At 40.9% G+C, this 23,234-nt stretch overlaps 1 long non-coding RNA gene across 1 annotated transcript; it reads right to left on the bottom strand.

Moving 5' to 3' along the window:
- Window positions 1–5,388: 5,388 nt before the first annotated feature.
- Window positions 5,389–22,972, bottom strand: LOC120399179. Its single transcript, XR_005595010.1, has 4 exons — window positions 22,852–22,972; window positions 21,087–21,186; window positions 16,307–16,430; window positions 5,389–5,710 (listed from the first exon to the last, which is right to left on the bottom strand). It is a non-coding gene; the product is annotated as an uncharacterized LOC120399179 (long non-coding RNA).
- Between the last annotated feature and the right edge of the window lie 262 nt (window positions 22,973–23,234).

The raw sequence follows: 23,234 nt of genomic DNA, 5'->3' as shown, positions 1-23,234 counted from the left end.
GGGGTGTTGGCTTTCCAGTTCATTCTCATCCTCTGGGTCAGAAGGGGTTCTGACATCAATTTCACTGGCTCAGCCTCCACAGTCTGTAGCTCCAGCCATTCCCTGGCAGGAGCCTGCAGAGTGCATCTGCTCTCCTCCTCAATCAGCCCAAATTGAGCTGGCACACTCCCTTTTATAGTCTGTCTCCAGGTTGAGCATGACCAGCAGGAGCGAAGAGGTGTGGCCTCTTCGGCCCACCCTGTGTGGTTAACCCCAGCTGGATCGGTGCAGGGTAGATTCATCCTGTCACACCAAATAACAGATACATTAAGACAACACAATGTGATTCTTGGTATCTTGTGGGGCATTGCCTGATCAAGAGGGTAATGGAAAATGGAAGGATCTCACTAGCCAGTTGAGCCAATGGAGCTGGATCAAATGTCAATGCATACTTGGCATGGCACAATCAGTGTTACTACACATCTGCATGCTAAAGTTTCTTGTAAAAAAAAAAGGCAAAAAATGTTCTTGCAAAAAGCATCTGAAGAAGTGAGCTGTAGCTCACGAAAGCTCATGCTGAAATAAATTTGTTAGTCTCTAAGGTGCCACAAGTACTCCTGTTCTTTTTGTGTCAGAACTAGATGGCTGCCTCTGAACGTAGTTGCTCCCTCAGGATTTCAGTATGTCTCTATGCCTGCGAATGTGTCAGGCCCAGAGTTTGGCCCTAAAAGCTCTTAGATCCCAATTGACTAAAGAGAGAAAATGGAAACTAATAAATTACAAAAGATTTTAAATTGATCACATTTCTATTCTCCTCAGAGTCAATCATTGACAGGTACACATCTGAAAGTGGAATGGAATATACCTTTAAAATCACTACTGATGTCTCTCCTTAGGTGATTGTAACTATTGTGACTGCTATAGGTCTTTGTCCTCATTCCTCACTACTTATCCAAAGTGTTGGTTCATCAGACAAACACACACACACACAAGCACACATATATATACATACTATATATGATAATACATACTATGACAAGACAGTGCCATCTGGAGGAGTGAGCATGGGGCTAAGGATCAGGTGGTCCTGAGGTCTAATCTGGGCTCTGCCACTGCATCAACTCTGGGACCTTGGGTCAAGTCACTTCATCTATCTCAGTTTCCCCATCTGTAAAATGGGGATAATAATAGTCACACAGTGGTGTCCTGAGAATTAGAGTCCACATGCTGCTTTGAGCATATGAAGTGCTAAGTGTTATTCCATCACTTTACAAAAAATAAAATGTTCAATAGATTCCCCGGTTGTTGGTTTTTTAAACCACCTTAGGTTAGAACGTCATCCTCTAGTGAGAACTGTTATTTCATTCACCTGAAGCCTTTGACAAGAAGGAAAGATATATTGTACTAGGAGGATTAGTGGAGCTTTCTATGCAGAGCCCTTTCCTTTTAAAAAAGAGAAGTTATCCAAACTGGCCCATCTGCACTTGTCAGTGATTTAGCTTTAAGACCACAGCTCCGAATCACCAAACATTTACCTGCCTTGCAGTAGTTCATCTTCTCCTGACAGACACGCTAATTGTGCTCGCAGAGAGCTGGTCTACATCCCAGAAGGAGCTAGTTAAACAGCGGCTCTGCCGGAAGATGACAGCCAATGGGCTCCCCCTAGGGGTAGCTGAGTCTCAGTGGAGTGAAGGAAGGAGCTGTGGCATGTTGCCAGGAAACAAGCCCCATGGTTTGTTCTGACAGAAAAACACAAGGAGCAGAGAATTTTGCTTTGTTTTGTAGCTTCTTGCCAGCACTACCTCAGTGTACTACAAGTCATTGACACTGTTCTTGCTGGACTGCTGTGAACCACACAGCCAGGGAGTTAATTCTCACCCTACTGAACAAACTTTCAGATGCTGTTTTTCATTATTGTTTTCCTTCTCTTATTTCTCTATGTGCCACCTTCTTATTTTTAAAAGTGCAGTGACGTTTAAGGGTTGTATTTGTGAAAAGATCTGGAGTAAAAGTAATTAAATGGCTTAACATTTCACCATTCAAACGTGGCTTAGGGCATGAGAGAAATTAGTTTGGACCTAACCTGTGGACACAGTTTAGCCCCACTGGGCACAAAATGCAGTGTCTGCTCATATGAGAGAAACATGATTCTGACAGGGATGTTGTAGGCCAGGACTGAGGAACCTTGGCAGAGCTCTTTGGGGAGTGTGACCTGCACTGCACCTTACTCAAGCCAGGATATTCAGTCCCCACGTGTGAGGGCAATAAAACATAAATGAAATATATATATATATTAAAAGCTGAAAAGGCAAATTAGTAATAATTGCATGGCTAGCACTCTTCAACAAGTCACAGGTGTGTATGTGACAACATAAAATATAGCATGGAGCACGGTCACCGGCAGAGACACACCTAGCAGCTGGAACATGGCTTTCCCCTAAGTTCTGTAATCCTCTCACAAGCAAATTTTGACTTGAGGGAGAGGAAGCTACTCTGATGTTTTGAACTTTAATGTAGCCCCAGTGAGATGGACTTGTGGGCAGAGTGCAGGTGAGGAGATAAAAAGTGTATGATAAGATGCAGGCTTTGGCTCAGTCTTATCTCTTTCAGTAGGTTGTTACATAGGCAGGGTCCCCTGACTGAGAAAATGTTACCTTTAGCTCTCACAAGCCTCTACCTGGGCACTATTAGTTGCATTGTCCCACAAAAGTACAGCTGCCTTGGTGGATTGTGAATGCAGAGGTGGTTTCATATGTAGTCAGGCCTCAATCCATTTAGGGCTTTGCAGATTAAGAACAGGGTCTTGAATTAGCACTGTTAGGGATCTGGGAGCCATTGGAGGGTGAGGAGTATCCTACATGGTATGTTCTCTGCTGTCTTTCCTGCTAAGGAGGTGGGATGCTGCATTCTGCACAGACTGGTGTTTCTGTATTGCCTCAACCTTCAACCCCAGTACACTGAGTTGCAGTAGTCTAACCTAGCGGTGACAAATTCACAAATTACATTGCCTTCCTCTCAGGTGAGGATCTGGGCGATCGCTTCTGGCAAACTAGAGGGTAAAGGAATTCATCTGTCAGCATGGTTGCTGCCTGGGTATCCAGGACTAGTGCAAGAGGTGGAACCCCCTGCTACATACTACTTTAAGAAAAAGAGGGTAGGTGCCTTGAAAAGAAGAGATGGTTAGTGTCTTGCCAGTTCTTTAAATGTTCTCCTCTTCTTGCCAGCACCATTTCTATCTTGCCTGGATTCAGTTTGAACCAGCTGCTCTTCATACAGGTGCTAGCAGGCTCTTGCAGGCACTGCAGCATATTTGTGAGGATGGTGGTCACGAATATTAAGAATACAAGAGGGCCAGTTCCACAGCTGATGTAACTAATTTACATGGATCTGGTCTAAATTTTGGTGTCAACAGTGCAGTGCTGGCCAGTCACCAATCTCATGTCATATCACACCCTTATTAAGTGGTCTCAGATATTGAAGAGGAGAGAGGTAGCACTGATCTTTATACAGGAGAGATAGTAAGGCTCTATGCAGGACCCCACATGTCCTGTTCTCTCGTGAAATAACCTGTCAAGCTAGTGCCACAATTTTAAAAGTTCAAGGAGTATCTCAAAACCTTCATAAAATCAGGGGTCTGCAAGTAAATCACAATATAAAATCCATATTAGTTAATAATTTATTATTAATAGGTGCTGCACAGAATTTTGGGGGGGGTTGTTGGTTTATTATAAGGGGGGATGGCAAAAGTGCAACACCAACATGATACTCTCACAGTAGAAATTGTCACTTGTGTGTCCTTATTCCGTTACACCAGCCAAGTGTTTGAGACACCTGGTTCATTTAGCTTCTGTTCTTGCCATGGACTAATGGGGACAGAAACAGGAAGACCACCCTGCACAATGCAGAAAATAACTGTTTTGTGCCAAAAGGGAATGTATGATTAGAACTGCAATGGGCAGGCAAGCAATGAGTCAGTGACCTGAGGCAGAACAATGTGTCAGTAAGAAAGAGCAGAAGCTGAGGGACATTGGTGGCCCACAGCCTCAATTTGTAATGACTGTGTGGCCTACCTGCCAAAAAGTTTGTCTCCGCCTCCTCGCTCTAAGGATTTCTCATCATGTTCTTAACTACTTGGACATCATAAGAAAAAAGAGTCTGCCTGTTTCCAGCATATAACCCAAGGCATCTGCTCAAACAAAACAGAACGGCAGACCCTGAATCTAATTCAGAGCTTTCCAAACACCTGTGAGTCAGTCGATGGGAAATTCTCCCTGTCTTCACGAGCACAGATGAGTTTTGGACCTTCTGGGCATTTTAGCAGTTTACCATCTGTACATATAACCTTTTTTTTTTGAGTACATAGAAGTCTTGTAGGAGGATGTAAAATCCAGGAACCAAGATAAGAAAACATGTTTACACCTGCTACATCTGTTCAAGAATTTCCAGCCTATATTACACTTTTGACTTTCAATCATTTTTTCCCTTTGGTCAAATGCCATCATTTTAAAAGCATTTTTATTTTTTCCAAGTCTCACAGACTTTCCATCAAAACTTGTACAGAACATATTGTAACTGAGCAAAATTGTGGCGCAACCTATTGGTAGAGGGTAGTGCTAGCTGCTACATCTTTTGATAGTTTGGATACTGAGAAATCATAATAAAGAAAAATAATGTTAAATACCTACATGAAAATTGGTGATTAGATTTTTTTTTTAAATAAAAATGATGGGAGGTCTAGCACCATGTATAGTGGAGAAATATATCTGAAAGCCAATTGAAAAAAAAACCCATTTAACACAAAGTAGGTTATCAAAGGAACAATTATAAAAATATCAGCACAAAGAAGAACATATCCACAATAATCCCAACTAATGATAGTATTTACTAACCCTTTTTATAGAAGGCCAGACACAATGAAATATGCCTTCAGAAAGGGGATCAATCTCAATGAAAGAACTAAAAATATACAACAGCTACCAGAAAGGCAAAGTGGTAGACTACAGTTGATCAAAATTATTTCCTTAATAATTGTGAAAAAAAATCAAAATTTCAAAGTTGTTTCTGCTTTGGAAGATTCAAAACAGAACCATATCTTTTATTTTTGTGAAAAAATTTCATGGGATTTTTTTATCAGAAATGTTAGAGGAAACATTATCAAATATATGTGTTTAGTGAAAACTAGATTTTGGATAAACACCAAATTTCAATAGCCACTTCAATAATAATTTCTATAACATTTCTGATAAACATTTAGATAAAACTATTAATACAGAAATTTCAATAGAAACAAAACATATTTGAATATTTTCCATTTTTGAGAAAAAGCCATTTTTCAATGAAAAAACTTGGAAACATTGGAAAAAATGTTGACTGGCTCTAGTGTAGACATGAGCTGCCCTACTAATGTGATGTAAAGGGTCAGAGTGGAGGCAAGGGCAGGGGGGAAACCTCTATGTCCCCAGTAAAATTAAGCAAACTGCTTTGACAAGTCAACAAGTAACTAAGTGAACGTAATTAAAGTCTCATGTATATAATTATGGCACTCAATTATTACAATGCTACCTGTTTTCTTGATGTGAGTGTTTGCTTAACAGGTGTTCTGTAATCTAATAAAAATAATAATTAATAATATCAAGTTAATTCAACCAGGTACTAATTCTGAGGAGTGCAGAGTCAAATCCTGAAGTCCTTGCTCCGTTTTTTGTTTTTTTCTGACTCAGGCAAACTCCCACTGCAATCAATGGAAATAAGAATGTTATCCAATGAAATTTCACCCTATAAACGATAATAATACATAATTCAGTCCAGTAAATTTAATACAATATGATCGCTCTCATTTATCCCAAATCAAAACTCACACCAACGTGTTCCACACTTGACAATACGGCACAGTCCTCTACTGGAAGTTAGAGCGCACAAACTCCACTGTGTAGGAAGCTCAGGCAAGGATGGGTTTTAACATCAACAACATAGTGGTAATAAGAAAATGTGAAAAATTTGAGCTACTAGTTCGAAGCCCACAAGAGCCTTCACATTTTGCAAAGGAAGGAGCCCCAGCAAGCACCAGGTGCTAAGGGCTGTATTCAGAAAGAGTCTCACATCATAGTCTCAAACTGAAGAGAAATCATAGTGAAGAAATGAAAGGTTTCAGATGTGAAAGTGTTTTAAAAATCATTTCTGCAACAATATTTTTTCTCTCGAGTGTGGACCAGGGACAAGAGGGAATATTGCAGGGTTTCTGTAGGAACAGTGAGGGGCTGCTGTATATTAGCATCCCTGCCAATGCACAAAGTGGCCTAGACTGTTATTAAAGTGTACATCCTTAACTGCTATACTCTACTTAGCTGAAAGTAAGTTGCCATATTGTTGGTCCCACAAGACATTCCCTACCCTTGACATATCCTCTCCCTAGTATGAGTGGTAATGACTAGGATCAGGTCTCGCTGGCTCCTGCTGGACTGCTTGGCCTTGCTCTAGAGTAGTATCTTTTAATAATACCACGTTGTTGGGGGGTTTTCAGTCTTTACTCTACACTTTAGTTAGTGACTTTAAAGCTCTTTCTAGACAGCAAATAAAGCCATGTCAATTCAGTTGTCCCAAAACCAGATTGTAAACCTGGTTCCAGTGTATGGTGTAGATTGGACCTTTGATGTTTCATAACCAGGCTGAAGCCTTGAGGTGAGCACAAATAGTCATTTGTGTCCACATTTCAGGTAACTGCCATGCAAATGTAAACCTCATGCCTAGTGCCTTATCTCTGCACAAAACCACCAGTTTGCACACCGAGACACGAAGACGTGCAAGGATCTGTGCACACACTTTTGCACCCAGTAATAGCAAAATTCTGACGTCCTCAGGAATTTTTCAAATGGACGGAGTGGAGACTTTAGAATTTGAACCTAAAAAGTAGTACAGTAAATAAATAGTTTTTAAATCCTTGTAAAAACTGTTAAATATTAATTCCAAAGACTAATGACAATGTTCATAGAACTGATGGTTTTAGCACAGTATCACAGCAGATGCATTCAGTACTTTTCCTCAATAGCTTCTTTGTGCCACCTCCTGAGTCTTATATTGTTTACATTTCATCTTGATCTGCCACTTTCTCCAAGGCCAGCAGAGCAAAGTCATTCTCCTGACTCACATAGCTCCAGATGGATTCAGACTCCAACACACTATCTTCCCCAGAATTTGGCATATGTCGGTTTATATACCCTAATCAATCAGGCTGATTTCAGTTAATCCTAATCATCCTGTTAGGGTTCCGAGCTAGCAACAGCAGAAGCTAGAAATCCCCAAGCAGCCTAATTGACACAGTCTAATTACATTCCTTCTTGAGATTTCTATTAAACTGCTCCCTGAATCCATTACAGAAGTTGACTGTATGTTTCGGTGATTTTTCTTAGTAAGCTATAGTCAATATGATATTTGAATTCTATATGATCTAGAGGGTATCCAATCTTACCACATGCATTTGTTTGCTGCCTGTCAATTGACTTGTTCTAGCACTTATCTAATGTGTCATCTATCCATGGATGAGGACACCCATTTTGACTCTCAGCAAACATGGTCATTTCAGTCTAAACGCTGGCAGTGGTTCTTTCCTCAGAGCACTGCAACAACTGCTTGATTCAAAAACTGCCAGCTCCTATCAACCTCTTGTGCAAAGGCTATATCTCATAAGCTAGGGAGCTGACATTCTTTTCAAAAACAGCTTGGAAAGGTATGCTCTTTTATCAGCATCTACACTCCCCTACAACCCTTTTGCTATAGCAGTGGTTCCCAAACTGGGGTTTGTGAACCCCTGGGGGTTCATGAAATGTTACAGGGGGTTCTCAGGAAAAAATTTCCTAATGGTGGACAGAGCTGTCCCTAGGGACCCCAGGCAGCATGGAGCCTGCAGCATGGAGCCTTGGGGACTTCCAAGAGTAAGCAGATCAAATCAAGCATATCTATCACACTGAGGAGATTTAAACGTCAAGACCCCTTATAAGAAATGGAAAGGGAGGTGAATATTTTTTGCTGTTTTTAAAATTAAACAGGCAGCTAGTGTTGTTTTTAAAATTATTATGAAGAACACTTTAAGCTTTGTTGTAACATGCATTGTTTGCCTGGACTGCTCAAGGCCTGAGGAGGAACTCTTTGAGTTGGCTTCTTAAATATCTTCATGCTGTTTCATATCTGATACTTGATGAACCATAGGAGCCAGAGGTGCCAGAATGAGGGGAGCGGGGGTGATGAGGGTCACGTGCCCTGGGGTGCATGGGGGGCTTTGCCCCCGCACCCCTTTTTTCTACTGGTGCCTCTGATAGGAGCTTTGTCTTATAACAGGCTTAATCAAAAGTGATACAAGCTACAAAAGTGAGATCTTGGAAGAGTATTGCCATTTTCATAATGTAATAAAAATACCGTAATGATAAATAATAATCAATAGTGTGTAATAAGCATGTCATAAAAAAATTTTATATTTCCAACATCACTGCTTTTATAATTTATGCTGAGGTAAGGGAGAAAATCCCTGGAAATATTCATTTTTAGGATGGGGGTCACAAGATTTTACATTTTTGTGAAAGGGGTTCGAGGGTTGTTAAAGTTTGGGAACCACTGTGCTATAGTAAACTATAAACAGATCCATTGAGAGTCCATCATTCACAGTTGGGCTTCTTTGGCTAATTTGATCGCCCTTTCCATCAAATTAATGTTTCATCTTACCAGGCTACAGAGAAGCAAAAATAGAGCTACTGATGCTTTATCTCTGCATTGTTTTACCAGATAAAGGCAGAATTTTCTAACAGTGTAGCATACAGTCATATAGTTTCATGCAACTCAGGCTAACTTTTAGACTGTTTGACTCTTACATTAACTATTGTGCCCTGGAGCAGGGATTTCCCTACAATGCCCTGAATTTCCCCAACACTCCCACCCCCCTCAGTTTTGTGAACTAGTTATATGCAGTGTTGCCAATTTAGTGATTGTTTGGAAATTTGAATTGAAATTGAAACATTAATACACACTTTAAAAGCATATAAAGTGTATGATAAAATATGTGTATCTGAAAAAGTATAATAGATTTGAAAAGTATGAACATAAACTAGCTTCCTTATACAGCTTTTGTTTTTATGACAATATCAATGCATTAATTTCGGTGATGTTGGCCAACCTAATAATTTCAAATTATGATTGGTAAGCAAAGTCTAAATGAGCTCTCCCTGACAGCTAGTGATGAGCTGGGGGCTGAGGGGAAAGGCTTCAGGACCAGATTGTATTTATATTCACACCTCATCTACCTAGGTATCCAGCTAACAGAGCTGTGTTGCCCAAGTGATAGATTTTGGCTGGGGTTGGGTTACAAATCACTTGAATGGGTGGGGGGGAGATAATGAAATGTTGTTATTCTTACTGTATGAGTAAAGGGCAGTAGAACTGTACTTAGCCTGTGCTGACTGAGGGCATCAAGAGAGAGGGTGGGGACAGGTGTTTTGCTTGATGGTCTGCCTGAGTCACAAGTACTATTTGAACTGCCCCTCTCCACTGTTTAAAGACAGAGCTGATTAGGCTCCATAGGTGTCTTTTGTTTTGTTAAGTGACCACTACAGCTGAAATCACTGATAATCAGGTCTAAGTGCTTAGACCTGCTGTGGGACAGTGTTTCTGTGGAAGAGATATCCCAGTCTGCACTAGCAGCGAGGTTCCCCCACTGAGAGCTCACCTGAAATCACTGAGAGCTGGGTGGAACCTCAAGAGACTAATTCACAGAGGTCACAGTGGCAGGTGGCAGCAGAAGATGATGGCTCATGGCCATTCGCAACAGAGCGATGGAGTGAACGGTGACACAGCGAACAACAGTGGCCATAGTGAACAGTGAGCAGCTGGAGGAATGAGCAAGGTACCTTCTTGCCCCCCACCTGGGAGGTGAACTCATGTGAAAGCACCTCTGAACTCTGAGTCTCCACTGACCAAGGACAATGCTGGTGAGTGTTAATCAGGCTATTAAGAATGCTGGAGACACAACACAGTTCATGCGAACAAACATGGCTGTGGCATCATACTTTCTATTTAAGCAAGAGATACCACACACTACAAACTGGAGGCCAATATTAAATGTATTGTCACTTGTTTATCCTGAAGTTGAACACTGGTTCTGAACAAGACCAGCAAATGATCACTATCTTTCTGCAAGAAACTCAACTGACTGGCTAGAAGCATGTGGTACAACAGTGAAAGTCTCAACAGTTAAAAAAGTGAAGAACTCTCTCACCACATTCAAAAAAATTGCATACATGGCTGATGAATGCACCGATGCAAATGGGCATCAAGTACTAAGTCATTGTGTACATTATCTTGATGTCAGTGGTAGGCCAATAAATGCATTTCTAGATGTTCAAGTTATAGAAGACACATCGGCTCCATCTGTGACAACCCACATCTTAGAAGAGTTAAATGCTTGTCAATTTGACCCCAGACAGATGGAAGCTTGTGCATTTGATGGAACTGCAAACTTCTCTGGAAGACATGGTGGAGTACAAGCTTTGCTCAGAGAAAAGTGTAACCCTAATCTCTCCTATACACACTGCAGAGGCCATCTACTCCAACTAGTGCTAGAACAAGCTGCAGACTCTTCAAAAGACATTAAAAAAGCTGTAAATTTAATGTCTTCATTATATTCTTTTTTCAGCAAGAGTCCAAAAAGACTGAATATCTTGGAAAATATAGAAGATACACTGGGACTAAAGTTCAAATTAGTCCAACCTGGGGAACCCCTCTGGCTTTCTCATGAACGATCTTTGGCTGTTGTCTTAAAATTACTCCAGCCATTATTACTGACTTTGGAAAGTATCTACCAAGATGGGATGGATCTAAGCAGTGAGGTTGGTGGATTACTTTTGCTACTACATTCAGGGAAGACTATTGACATTCTCTCTCCTAAGTCTACTGATGAAACCACTTGGGTCATTAAACAATGCCATCCAGGAATCTGCTACAACAGTAGTAGATCTTTGTCCAGCAATAAAAGCTACATTTGGATCAATCAGAGAGCTATCCATTGAAAAAGTACTGGAAGAAGCAAAGACTTCAGTCCAGAAGTTGACTAATGAAGGCATTTATATGGAATCCTTATGTGAAGAGGACAAGAAGTGTTTGTTAAGACAACTGAACAACTTGATTCTTAAAAGTCTACAACAGCGACACCTAGATTCTACTTAACCTCTACGTAGCTTTTACAGACCCCTGTCCTATAAAACACCAACAGTTGAGTGGAATGAGTTGAGCCCAGCAATGAGGCTGCCATGTGCTCAGGACAGAAGAGAAAATTTGAACACAGAATGGAATATCATATGACGAATGAATGAAGATTTGACTTCAACTTCTTTTTTATCATCACTAGTGGCTCGATCCGATCTTTACGCTATGTTTCCTGGAATGAAAGAAGTAGGAATTCATCTCTTGTTACTCCCAGTCACAAAAGCTACAGTTGAGGATTCTTTTTCATCATTGAATAGAATTTTGTGTTCTGAAAGAAGTTGCCTTCTGCCTGATCATGTGAATGAACTAATGAGCATATCAATTGAAGGAACAGAAATACCGGACACACAAGAAGCTACCAAAGATGAATGCATTGCATTCAAGAAGTTCATTAACAGAGTTGTGCAAAATTATAACAAGAAACCAAGAGGGATGTAGACGTAGTGCTTCATAGAACGCTTGCATAGCCAACTTTAATTTGTGTGATGATTTTAAAACATGAGTTAAATCTAATAAAATGGTCATGAAACATTTTTCAGTTTTTACTCCTCCAAGCACAGCCCACCGTCAGCCTCACAGTCCCACCCCTCATCGGCCCTGACACTCTCCCCACCCCCGTAAATTTGAACACCCCCCTAATTTCAGTTCCTGGGGAAAACACTGCCCTGGAGGTAAATTAAATGTCACAGAAAAAAGATGGCCTCAGTCTCTTTTCTAGCCAATTTTGCTCAACTCCAAGCACAATGTGCACCATTTATAAGGCTTAGGTTTTTTAATACCAAATTCTAAATACTATTACTTTAATTCAGAAATGTCTGGGGGATTGTCTGGTTGTCTAACCAACATAGAGTTGAACACCTGTTTTATGAATGAATTGTGAATTGAGTTCATAAAATCAAAACATTCATATAATTAACCATTTGAAAATTACAGTAGATGTAGCACATAAGTTGCAAGCTGGTGCACTGTGTTGCTTTCTTCTTGACCTTCAAACCACTGCCACGTGATTTCCAATGCACTGAAGGCATAGGAATGTGAAGGGATGTCAAGTTGTTCTTTACTGACATCACTTTTGTTATGTGATTTCCCTTCCCTCTCCCCTCCATCCCATCAGGGAAAACGGTTTGTAAAACCGGTCATTTGTAAGATTGGTGTTCATAAAAATCGAGGTTCTGTTGTACACAAGTTCAATTATCCAAGCTTCCATTATCAGAATCACCCTGTCATTCATAAAAGGAAAAGGTCACCCCAGATCTATTAATTTTAGTCAACATTCCCTCAGCTATCCAAAACTCTGATCTTAATGGCATTAGAATACTTGATATTGTACTGTACTTCAATGGGATAGGCCTCAAAGAAGACAAAAACTATTACCTTGCAATCAGACAGGGCCAGAATGTAAATATACACCACCTCCAAGCATAGCACACCCATAGTATTCATCAATAGTAGGTAAGAACACTTATGTATTTCAACTGAACTTGCTCCTTCAAGTGCTCCGTGAGCGGAACTCTCACTCAAATCAGTGGGAGTTTTGCATGTAAGGGACTGGCTGAATCAGGTCTACAAAAGTCTGGAGTGAGAGTGCAGTAAGTACTCACCCTAAAGTAGTTGAATAGGGTTGGACCAGGTAGACTTTTGTACCTACTACTGTCCAAGATAGAAGACTGTGGCATGAGAAAACATTATAATGAAATAAAATTAATGCTTGAAAATATGAGGATCAGAAAGGAAATTTGTGCAGTTGAGAAATGTTTGGAAGTAATGTTTATATAATTGCCAGCAATTTCTAGTAGCTAAATACTAACTCACTCATCTAGTGGCAAATTCTGCCTACCTTCATGTGTTCAGAGAGCCCTGACAACAGTGGAATTGGTAGACTTGATCTTTGCATGCCTGTAAAGCTGATGGACCTACCTAATTTGGCATCAAGAAATTTTAAAGGAAAATCTAAAAATAAATAAATAGAAGTGTCTACCCCTCATCCTTGAGAATATAAAATGTTGTAAACTGATGCCTCCAAGCACTATGATTGAAAACTTGTCACTGATTTTTCATAGGCCTCCTCATCATCTTCCAGAGCGGCTTTAGGGTCCAGAAAAAAATCAAATAATTGATCCTTGGAATACTTGGAAAGGCCCCAGATTGTGTTGTCCAAGCTATGCCCTGTTGGCACTAGGACAAGTCTCCAGCTGTTTCTGTGCCTTCAAATCAAACTTGGCCTGGAACTGAATCGATATATGGGGGACAGCTGGCTCTTTGGTCAACTCCATGGCAGTAAAGGGAAAGGGACAACGTTCTCAAATGACAGACCTGAGGGAGGTCTCTGAAGTGTACACGTGCTTGTCCAGTCTGCTGTCAATTTCACCAGCTCATCATGCTGGCTGGCAGCTCCTTTGGGTTTACACAAAGCAGATCAGGATGCTGTTTTCTGTCATAACAGAACATATAAAAAATATGTTCCTGGTTTTGTAGACCCATTGTGAGCCTCTTTACTTATAAAAACTGTGACAACTGTGTTATTCATTCATAGTAAGGCAGAGTATAATGGGCAAGTGTCAATTAATTTAGTTTCAGGGGAAGCTGGGATGGGGTCAGGTATTTTGGGAGGGTCGGGTGGGGAGAGGGCTTGGTGGCAAAAATTTTCATAGGTCTGACAACAAATGCTATGGTTGGCCCTGGGAATGGGTGTGATTCCACTGTAGAAGTAAGTTTGGAGTACAGCCTTCACAACGGTTCCCCATGCTTACGTAGGAAGGAGGACTGGGAAGTGCTATAGGCCAAAAAGGGTTGAGGGGATCCATGACTTCATGGAACAACTGGCCAAACCCTCCCAAGGTGCGAATCAACCACAGGAGCTAGTGGCCTTCAGTGGGACTGCTTGTGTTGGTACATATATGTACAGAATGAAGGGTTTGCATGACTATACATTGTAACCTTTTTTCTTACCATGATATTTCCCTTATTGAGCAGTAAGTCAGGGAAAGCTTCTGTTTCTGCAATGTGATCTCATGCTGAGCTGATCTTAGTGAGATAAAGCTTTATCTTTTTAACACATACCACTGTATAACTGTTTCCTGGACTTATGCTTGCTAGTGGAGGCAACCCCCAGTAAAACAACTGCCGTGCAGGGGAGTCTACAGATGGCACGGTAGTAGTACGCATACTGTACACCTGCACATTTGGCTCACAAGTGTCTGAGTGCAGATTTGCTAGCTAAGAAGACAGATTTATTTTTCTGAGGAGGCGGGAAGATCAGATCACCTCCAGGTGTTACACTGATAAATACCAAGAATAACTCACCAGTCCTCCGCATTTCTTCCCTGATCAACTTCATCCTTGAGATATGAATTAGAGGCAATGATATGTTATCTGGGAAGTTGTCCAGATTCATTTTCAAGGAAGTTAGACACTCAACACAGGCCTGCCATAAGCAAGGCTTTTTGGTTTGTCACGGTGCCAGAGGCAGCACTGAAAGGCCAAGATTGGAACCATATAGCCTAATCCCCAAGCTGTGGGGAGTTCAGATAAAATGGGACTCGAAGTTCAGCAGTTCCTAGTTTTGTTTTCAGTTCTGCAAACTGAAATCCAATCAATGAAGCTTTGCAAAACAAAAAGCTAAACCATCCATACAAAATAGGGCTAAGTCCTGTAACCCATTAGTGGTTACAGAGAAAAAATGTGCACTTGGGCCTTGATCTAAGAGTCAGTGGGAGACTTTCCACGGCTTTTAAATGAGGCATTACTGAGCTGTGCAGCAACTGCAGAGTGTGGTGAAAAATGCCCTGTGGCCAGTCCCGTGAGCACAGCAACCAAAATGTGTTGGAGAAGAGACATGGATGGCTGAATCAATGGTACTCAGCTCTCATCTATGCTCTGGAACCTCACCCCATTGGAATGCCAATGAACTCTGTATCGCTAGGTGGGACTTGGTCCTAGGTGTGTGCCTCTGCCTGAGACAGAACATCCAGTAATCTAATATCATAAGCAAACCCTAGCTTCCTGTACGAGAATCTGAGTGGAGAATTACCTAGGGGAAAAGTGCTGCTACAGGCTTTATTTGGAAATAACTTGATGGTAGCTAATACCAGTGCTGCTTGCTCATTTTACTTCTATTTTTGGGGGTCTCTTACAATACAAAACTGTAAAACACAGGCAAATAGCCTCTGGTCATGGAACTATCATTATAAACTTGCCTTAGACACAAGAATTATTTGTTTTTGTTATACTTTTAAGTCATTTTAACATGATTTTAAAAATGAAAAGCGGACATCTAGTATGTTTTTCATCTTAACATCTTTGAGCTGTGGTTAATCCTCCAGGCAATGGAGTAAGGGAGAATGTGGCCATCCTATATCTGCTAACATTTGAAATCTATAGAGTGGGACATGTGGAGAGAAAGATAGGTGACATGGCATTTTCAATGGTTGACTTTAGTGGGAGCAGAGTAAGGCCTTGTCTACATGAGAAAGTTGCAGCAGTTTAACTTAACTGGGTTTTGAAACCAGTGTTTAAACTAAAGCAAATCCCTGTAAGGATACTCCTATTTCAGTTTAAAAGTGGCATTTTTGGGTGTAGCTTTGCTGAGTCAACTTGACAGCCATTCTGCTGGGCCCCGATGCTTCCAAAGCAGCCCTGACTAGACTGCACCCTAAGGCAACATTACCATTCATAATTGCAGGTACTGGATCTCAGCAGAAACTCTGCTTAGCTAAAAAACCCAGAAGGAATCAAGGCAGAAGAAGTGCATCCCATGTCTGTTAGTTGCCTGCCATTTTTCAATACATGCTGCAGACCTTGGCTTTAAGCTGGGGTTTAACATGCATGAGAACTTGGCACTATGATAGTACTACTACTACTACTGTGTTTCTAATTTTTACTTTTTAAAAACGCCAACGTTTGCCTTTTTCCCCCTCTTGTTATTATTTTTGTTTCTCCTTCCAGGTACTGATCACATGGGTATTAGCTGGATCAAAATCACATAATGCAGAAAGTTCAAATTATCCATTGAGCTCGGCCTTCCTCACACACTCTGATTCACAGAGCATGGTAAATTTTAGCACAAGTGGGAAAGAAATCTCACCTGAAAACAGCATTTTCCATCCTATGAGGCTTCACCAAAGGGGAAAAGAACAACCTTGCAATGTTTCCTTGGTTGTGTTACAGAATTTGGTAGTTGCACAGTGCTCCAGCAGTGACGTATCAACCTAATAAATAAAGTATTTGCTATGTTCAGATGCTAAGCTACCACCATCCTTATGATTTGAAGACTGGTAAACAAAACATTGTTTGGAAAAGGCCAGGCGGGCCTCCAGCTTGGCAAAGGTAATAAAGCATATGCACAACTTTAATCAGAGAGCTTTTCTCTTTTTTTTATTTCCCCCACTCCTTCCCCTCCCTCCCTCCCTTTACTTTGCTCTGGTGGGATGATACATCCAGTTGCAGCTGATAAACAGAAGGAACCAAGGAGGAGAAGTGCATCTCCATTTCTATTAGCCGTCTGCCCCTTCGATACATGCTGCAAACCCTGGCTTTAAGCTGAAGAGCAAAATCTCTGGGGCTTTCGCTCCCTGCTGTCAGCATTTGAGGCCTGATTTTTATTTCTGGAACAAGCATGGAATAAAGAGCTTGTCCCTTTAATACAAAGGCAGAGAGAAGGGCAAAGCTGTTCCCAAGAAGTCAGTAAAAGTGGTAATGCCTATTAATGATTGCAGCAGAGTGCTTTTCAGTAGCCCTATTAAAGAAGCTCTTTGTCCTAATAAATACCAGCGAAAGAGCTTGCTCTCAGAGCACCTTCCCTGCACTTTATTTATAATGAGTCTTCTAATGAGTACATAGTGTTTATGTTTCCTTGAGAGACTCATCACTCCCCTTCTCAGTCTGTTATTTAACTATAGGGTACTGTATGAAGGTTCCCCCCTCACACACACACACACAAACACACTTCGATATACCTTTTTGCAAGGGCATATGTAACCCCCAAAGGACGAATGAATATTTGAGTAGTGGGGGGCGGGGGGAGAGAGTGTTCTTTCTGAACCTTAAGCATGGCATGGCAAAGGACACAGCTCAGCTTTAAAGAAGCTTTCTATGTGTACTTTTCAGAACTGGAACTGATGCGCTCCAATGTGAATCTTGGAATTTAATTTCATAGGACATCCAGGGCCTGATCCTCAGATTCACTAAGTCCCGTTTGCACCACTTTGGAAGCGTAAAGTGAACTTGAGGCTACATGTATACTATGAGCTACGGCTGTGAGTCCCCTGCTCATGGACACATGCTCGTGGTAGGTTTCATTGAGCTAGCACAAGTATAAATAGTAGCATAGCTGCAGTAGCATGGGCAGCAGTGGCATAGCTTAGCAATGTCAAGTACAAACCCACCAGAAATGGAGGGTCTGCATTCAGGGAGGCTAGGCTCATGCTGCCACTGTCCGGGCTACTGCCATTACACAGCTATTTATACTTGTGCTAGCTTGATGAGGCTAACGTGAGCATGTGTACACAAGCTGACAATCACATGATGCAGACAGAGCCTAAATAGTGTTGTCAGCTCTCACACTTTCATTGAAAGTCTTGTGATATTTAGTAATTTGTTGGTTTTTTTGCTTAAAGCCTCAAGTCACAGTGTCATATGATTACGTGACAATCTCACATTTCTTTCTTTCAAAGTAAGTTTCTTGTGGGTGTAGAGGAAAGACTGAAAAGATGCAACCAAGAAGGCAAATTAAAAAGAAACTAAAATCACATGATTTTAAGTCAGTTTCATGTTGGTTTTTTCCAGGCCCCAACTCTGAGTTTTGAATGCCTGGAATTGACAATACTGCTTAAATTTATGCTCACAATTTATTGCCAGTATATTAGAATCAAGCCCCTTGAGTTCAAACACTTCCAACCAAGTGAATGCATAGGAAGTTGTATATAGGTAGAGTTTTAACCAGTCTGAACATTGTATTGTAGCTGATTTAAAAAAAAATGTTTAAAGTATCCAAGATATGAAGAGGAGAAAAAGGAGGTAGGCGGGCCTGAAAAGAGCACTTTGTAACTTTTATTTTAATAAGAATTTAAGTACCCTGCAAACAAATAGACATAATCAGCAAAGGCAAAAAAGTTTGATGAACTAAAAAAATGCTTTTAAGTGCTTTTTCTCACGCCTGGAATTTTGTTTTGGCTTATAATATAGCTGAAACTAATCTGGAAGAGAAATAAAAAAAATAAATAAATTTGGTGATTCAAAGAAATGAAAGGAAAAATGGGAAATCAAGCAGGAAAAAGTTAAATTTTCAGACTTGGTTGCCTATTGGTAAGCACCTAAATACACAGTTAAATCCACAATATGGATTTTAGGCACCCAAATTTGAAAATTTTGGTATTGAATTCTCCTCTCACAAAAAATGCCCATTGCTTTTAAATAGCTTCCTAAAAACATGAATCTTAAACTTGCTCCGCATTATTTTATCCTTTTCTCCCCACTTGGGAAAAAAACACTGATTTACTTCCTCCGTTATGGAACAAATGCCAAACAACTTCGCTTTACTTCTTCATGGTAAACAGTCAGGTCATAAAGAGCTCCTGGGTTTGTAATGGTTCAGTAATGAAATTTCATTAGTTTCTAATAACAAGTTAAGGATCAGAGAACTTTTCTACATTCTATTGCTACCTTTGAGGAGGAAGGAGAAGTATTTTTCATACTAGGGAAATACCAGAATGGGTACTAGGGCAGAAATGTCTGACTTTTCTCCAGTGTTATATGCAGTGTTGTTGTAGCTGTGTTGGTCCCAGGACATTAGCAAGAGAAGGTGAGTGAGTGAGGTAAGGCTGGCCTAGTAAGAGATATTACCTCACCCACCTTGTCTCTCTGAATTTTCTCCCCAAGGGAACACATCAGCCCATTTAGGAAGCAGAGGCAGAACAGTGATGCAACAAAGTGTGACATGATGCTCAGGTACTATGGTATCGACACTCTTATTTTGACACTTATTTCTAAGTGCCATAGAAAACCCCATCTATACATAAAACATCATTTTAAAATTACATTTTCCAACTGGCCGGTGGTAGAATTGCCAAATGCAAGTATCAAAAATTAGAAGACAACCCAAAATAAAGCCATGTCCTTCCTTGACAGCCTGAAGTAATACACACTAAATCCACTCTCTTTGCTGATGACATCATGGTCTAAAAAGAGCAGAGGAATGGGGATAGTTAACACAGACCCAGAAGGGTGCAGTTTGCATGGCACCCCTTCCATCTGAGGCACAATTCTGGCCAGAGCTCAGGGGCAGTGCACCTCAACATCTCCCACGCAGCAGACTAGCGTGTTGGTTTCTGTGACAGATCATACTGAGAGTTAAGGGTGCCCAGCATCTTGCAGGTTCAGGTATCACTGTGCACTAGCAAGAAACAGTGAACCTTTTCCCCTTAATTTGGCAGGACTGTGGAACTTTTAAAACAATGAGCTTGTTTGCCAAATAGGTTTTTATGTATCTTTCTGTATAAATAGCCAATGCACATTCTGTGACAAGCTGTACCATGGTACAAAACAACTTGGTTTAAATATCTTTGTGAGGGCTCATACGATGCCTGTTTCTACTAGAAATAATAGCTTGAGGCAGTGGGTACTCACATGACACACCCATAATGTGAGCTTGTGACAGAATGGAATTAACTCATGTAATGAGTGTGGGTGAAAGAAATGTCTGCTACTGTGCTGCTCAGCTGCCCTAGGCCAGATGGCAGGATCTGAAGACTCTCTTTCATTCTCTGTGTTTGTCTTTTGTACTTGGACATGTAAGAGTGAAAGTTTCCCTTGTTAATTCTTTTTCTGAGTCTCCTCCAGGGCTATCTCTAATAAAACCAGGAAACGTGACGTGCAATCAACTCTCAATGGTAAGTGACATTATCTATCTATTTTTGCATTTCATACTGCCACACAACACCAGAGACTCTGAGTGGCTTCCATGTCAAATCTATAGCAAAGGCCCAGATCCAGAAAGGGGCTTAGGTATTGCAGTGAAACGGAGTTGCAACTGAGTGTTGTGTTAACTTTTAGGTGCCTAGAAAAATCACAGGACCACCTCTGTGATCCACAAAACCTGAGTTGGGTGCCTATATTCCTATACTCTGAGTAGTGAGCGATAGGTACCTTAGACTGCGATTCACAAAAGCCAGCCTGCTAGTCAGGAAGCTGCCTCTGCTAAGCAATGGGAGATGCCAACTAGAGGGGTGTTTCCTAAGCCCTGTTCCTCTCGTGGAGATAGGTGCCTATCGAAGAGATGCCTATCTTTGCTTAGTGACCCACAAATTGAAACCCATTGCCTGGAGTCGGGCAGCTTAAGTGCCTACGTAGTTTCTTGTGGGAATGAGTTAGGTGCCTGCCTCACTCCACACAACATGGCCAGAAGAGGAGATGCCATCTTATAACTTTCAGCCCAGTGGTTAGAGCAGTGGCTCTCAGCCTTTCCAGACTATTGTATCCCTTTCAGGAGTCTGATTTGTCTTGCCTACCTCAAGTTTCCCTCACTTAAAAACTACTTCCTTACAAAATCAGACATAAAAATACAAAAGTGTCACACACACTGTTACTGAAAAATTGCTGACTTTCTCATTTTTATTATATAATTATAAAATCAGTTGGAATATAAATATTGTCCTTATACATTTCAGTGTATAGTATATACAGCAGTATAAACAAGTCATCGGCTATATGAAATTTTAGTTTGTACTGACTTTGCTAGACCTTGTTATGCTCCCTGTTGTAAAACTAGGCAAATATCAAGATGAATTGATGCACCCCCTGGAAGACCTCTGTGTACCCCAGGGGGTGCGCATACCTCTGGTTGAAAACTACTGGGTTAGAGCACTCACCTGTCAGAGAGGTAGAAAAGAGTTGAACAAGGGATCTCTCACTTCTCAGGAGTTGTTCTAAACATGGAACTCTGGGATATTCTGATGTGGGGCTTCTTCACTGGGGATAAATAATGGAAGAGTGATTGGAGCAGAAGGACCGGACCGTGGATCTCCCAGGTATGTGCCCTAACCATTGGATTACAATCATTCCCACTCTCTCAGAGAATGCCTAGTGGATTGGACCTCACATGTGTCTTAGATGTTTGTCCACTTGTCTTCCCCTGATTTGTGGATCGCTCTGGGACTGAGAGATAGGCATGCAGATGCCTAGAGGGATGCAACGGTGCACATCTAAAGACAGGAACATAGGCACCTACGGCACTTGCTGCCAGTTTACACCAACTTTACCCAACATTGAGAGAAAGTTCTAAACAGGGAAATATAGTTCTTCTGTGAAAAGCAGTTCTGGAAAATGGTACAGTGTTCATTGTGTCTCAGTGATTCCATATCAAGCATTTGAGTTTACAAGTAAAAATATGTCTTTGTCATTCCTGCCAATTTAACCCAGGATCTGAGAGTCAAGCTGAGTTTTTCTCTTTCACACATTATCATCAGTGGTATTCTTCAGGCCAAGTTAGACCCTTATTTAATTCCCACATTATACACGTAGAGTCATCCATTTTATCATATGATTGTTGTTAAAAAATGAAATGTTTGGCAGTGCCTTTTACCCAGTTCATTGTTTGTATGTGAGAATTTTTCCAGGGTCCTCCCCGGTGCTCCATTAAAAAGGCAGTGTGTGTGTGTGTGTGTGTGTGTTTGGAGGAGAGAGGTATGATGTCTTGTTCCTCTGGCATCACATGTTACTGGGATTAAATGTTCCTGCTGTCTCTCCACTTTTACTTGGATGCAGAGAGTGCTGTTGGTTAGCTACTGAGGAAAGCTCTTCCTTAAAATGTTCTTCCCCCTGTACATTCTATTTTTATCCAGGTGAAAGGGTAGTATTTACTTGATTGGAGCCTCTCATTCAGTCTACTTTGGAACTTGATGCTCAAGTGGCTGCTTCTTTATTGGAGAGTAGGCGACACCATTTTTAAATGCAGAGCCTTCACAGCAGGCATCTCACTGGATGGCCGGATAGTAGGATTATTAGTCAGCAGTCCCTATACTAGTATCTATTTAGTCATTAAGAGTCCCCAATTATTGTCATCTCCCACTTACACATGTTTCAGTTTATTCATTTGGTATTGTAGCACTGCTTGGACAGAGAGCTACAAAACACTTGGTGGCAAAATGCACGGTAATATTAATTTATGCTAGCCAGAAGTGCCTCCTCTACTGGAATGTAGTTTGATCAGTTTACTCTTGCCATTTCTCTACTACTCTTGGAGCTCCAGTATTTCTCAGCAAATGGCAATCAGCATCCCTAGTTACTGTGCAAAGAACTACCAGCAATAAGAGATAAGTGGCAGACTTCTCCAAAAGTAAGAGTGACAGGAAATACCTCTTAATTTCATCCAGATTCAAATACAGCTTTACAAACGTTTAATGTATATACTTTGTCTGCGGCTTGAACATTTATAACAATTCACAGCATCTAAGATGTGACTGTTTCCCTGATTCCAGATTACAAACAGTCCAGCATCAATACTTAGCTGCTGCTTAATTTATATCAAAACTTGCTGTGCTGATGCACTACTGGCAATTTCTCCTCAAGCATTTGAGCAAGCTGTGGCAGAAGTAAATCAAATGAGGAGCATTAAAGCCACTGTGCAATTCTCACCTAGGCTAACTGCATCACAGGTGTGGTAAGTAACATCCTTTTACTGCTGTTCCAGCTGATTGGTAATTCTTGATTGAAACATCAGCAACACAAGGTTTTAGAATCTTGAATCATGGCTGAAAGTTGTAACTGAAGAGCAAGGAAGTCAATATTAATGGTCTTGGAACCATAATGCTATGGAACCATAAAAATCAATTAACCCTGGTTGACTGGAACTGTAGTTGCTTAGGTCTGTTAATTACCCCACATATTTTATCAACTGGAAAATGAGATCTGACAACTTTTCTGTAGGAAAAAAACAGAGGAAGTAATGAAAAGCAGAAAGATTATTATCTCTATTTTTAAATATTTGGCAGATGCTTAGATGCCTCATCAATGGGCCA

This window comes from Mauremys reevesii, linkage group 2, assembly GCF_016161935.1.
Source record: "Mauremys reevesii isolate NIE-2019 linkage group 2, ASM1616193v1, whole genome shotgun sequence".
Lineage (NCBI taxonomy): Eukaryota > Metazoa > Chordata > Testudines > Geoemydidae > Mauremys > Mauremys reevesii.
The sequence above is the reverse complement of the archived record's forward strand: the minus strand, read 5'-3'. Positions and strand labels throughout refer to the sequence as shown.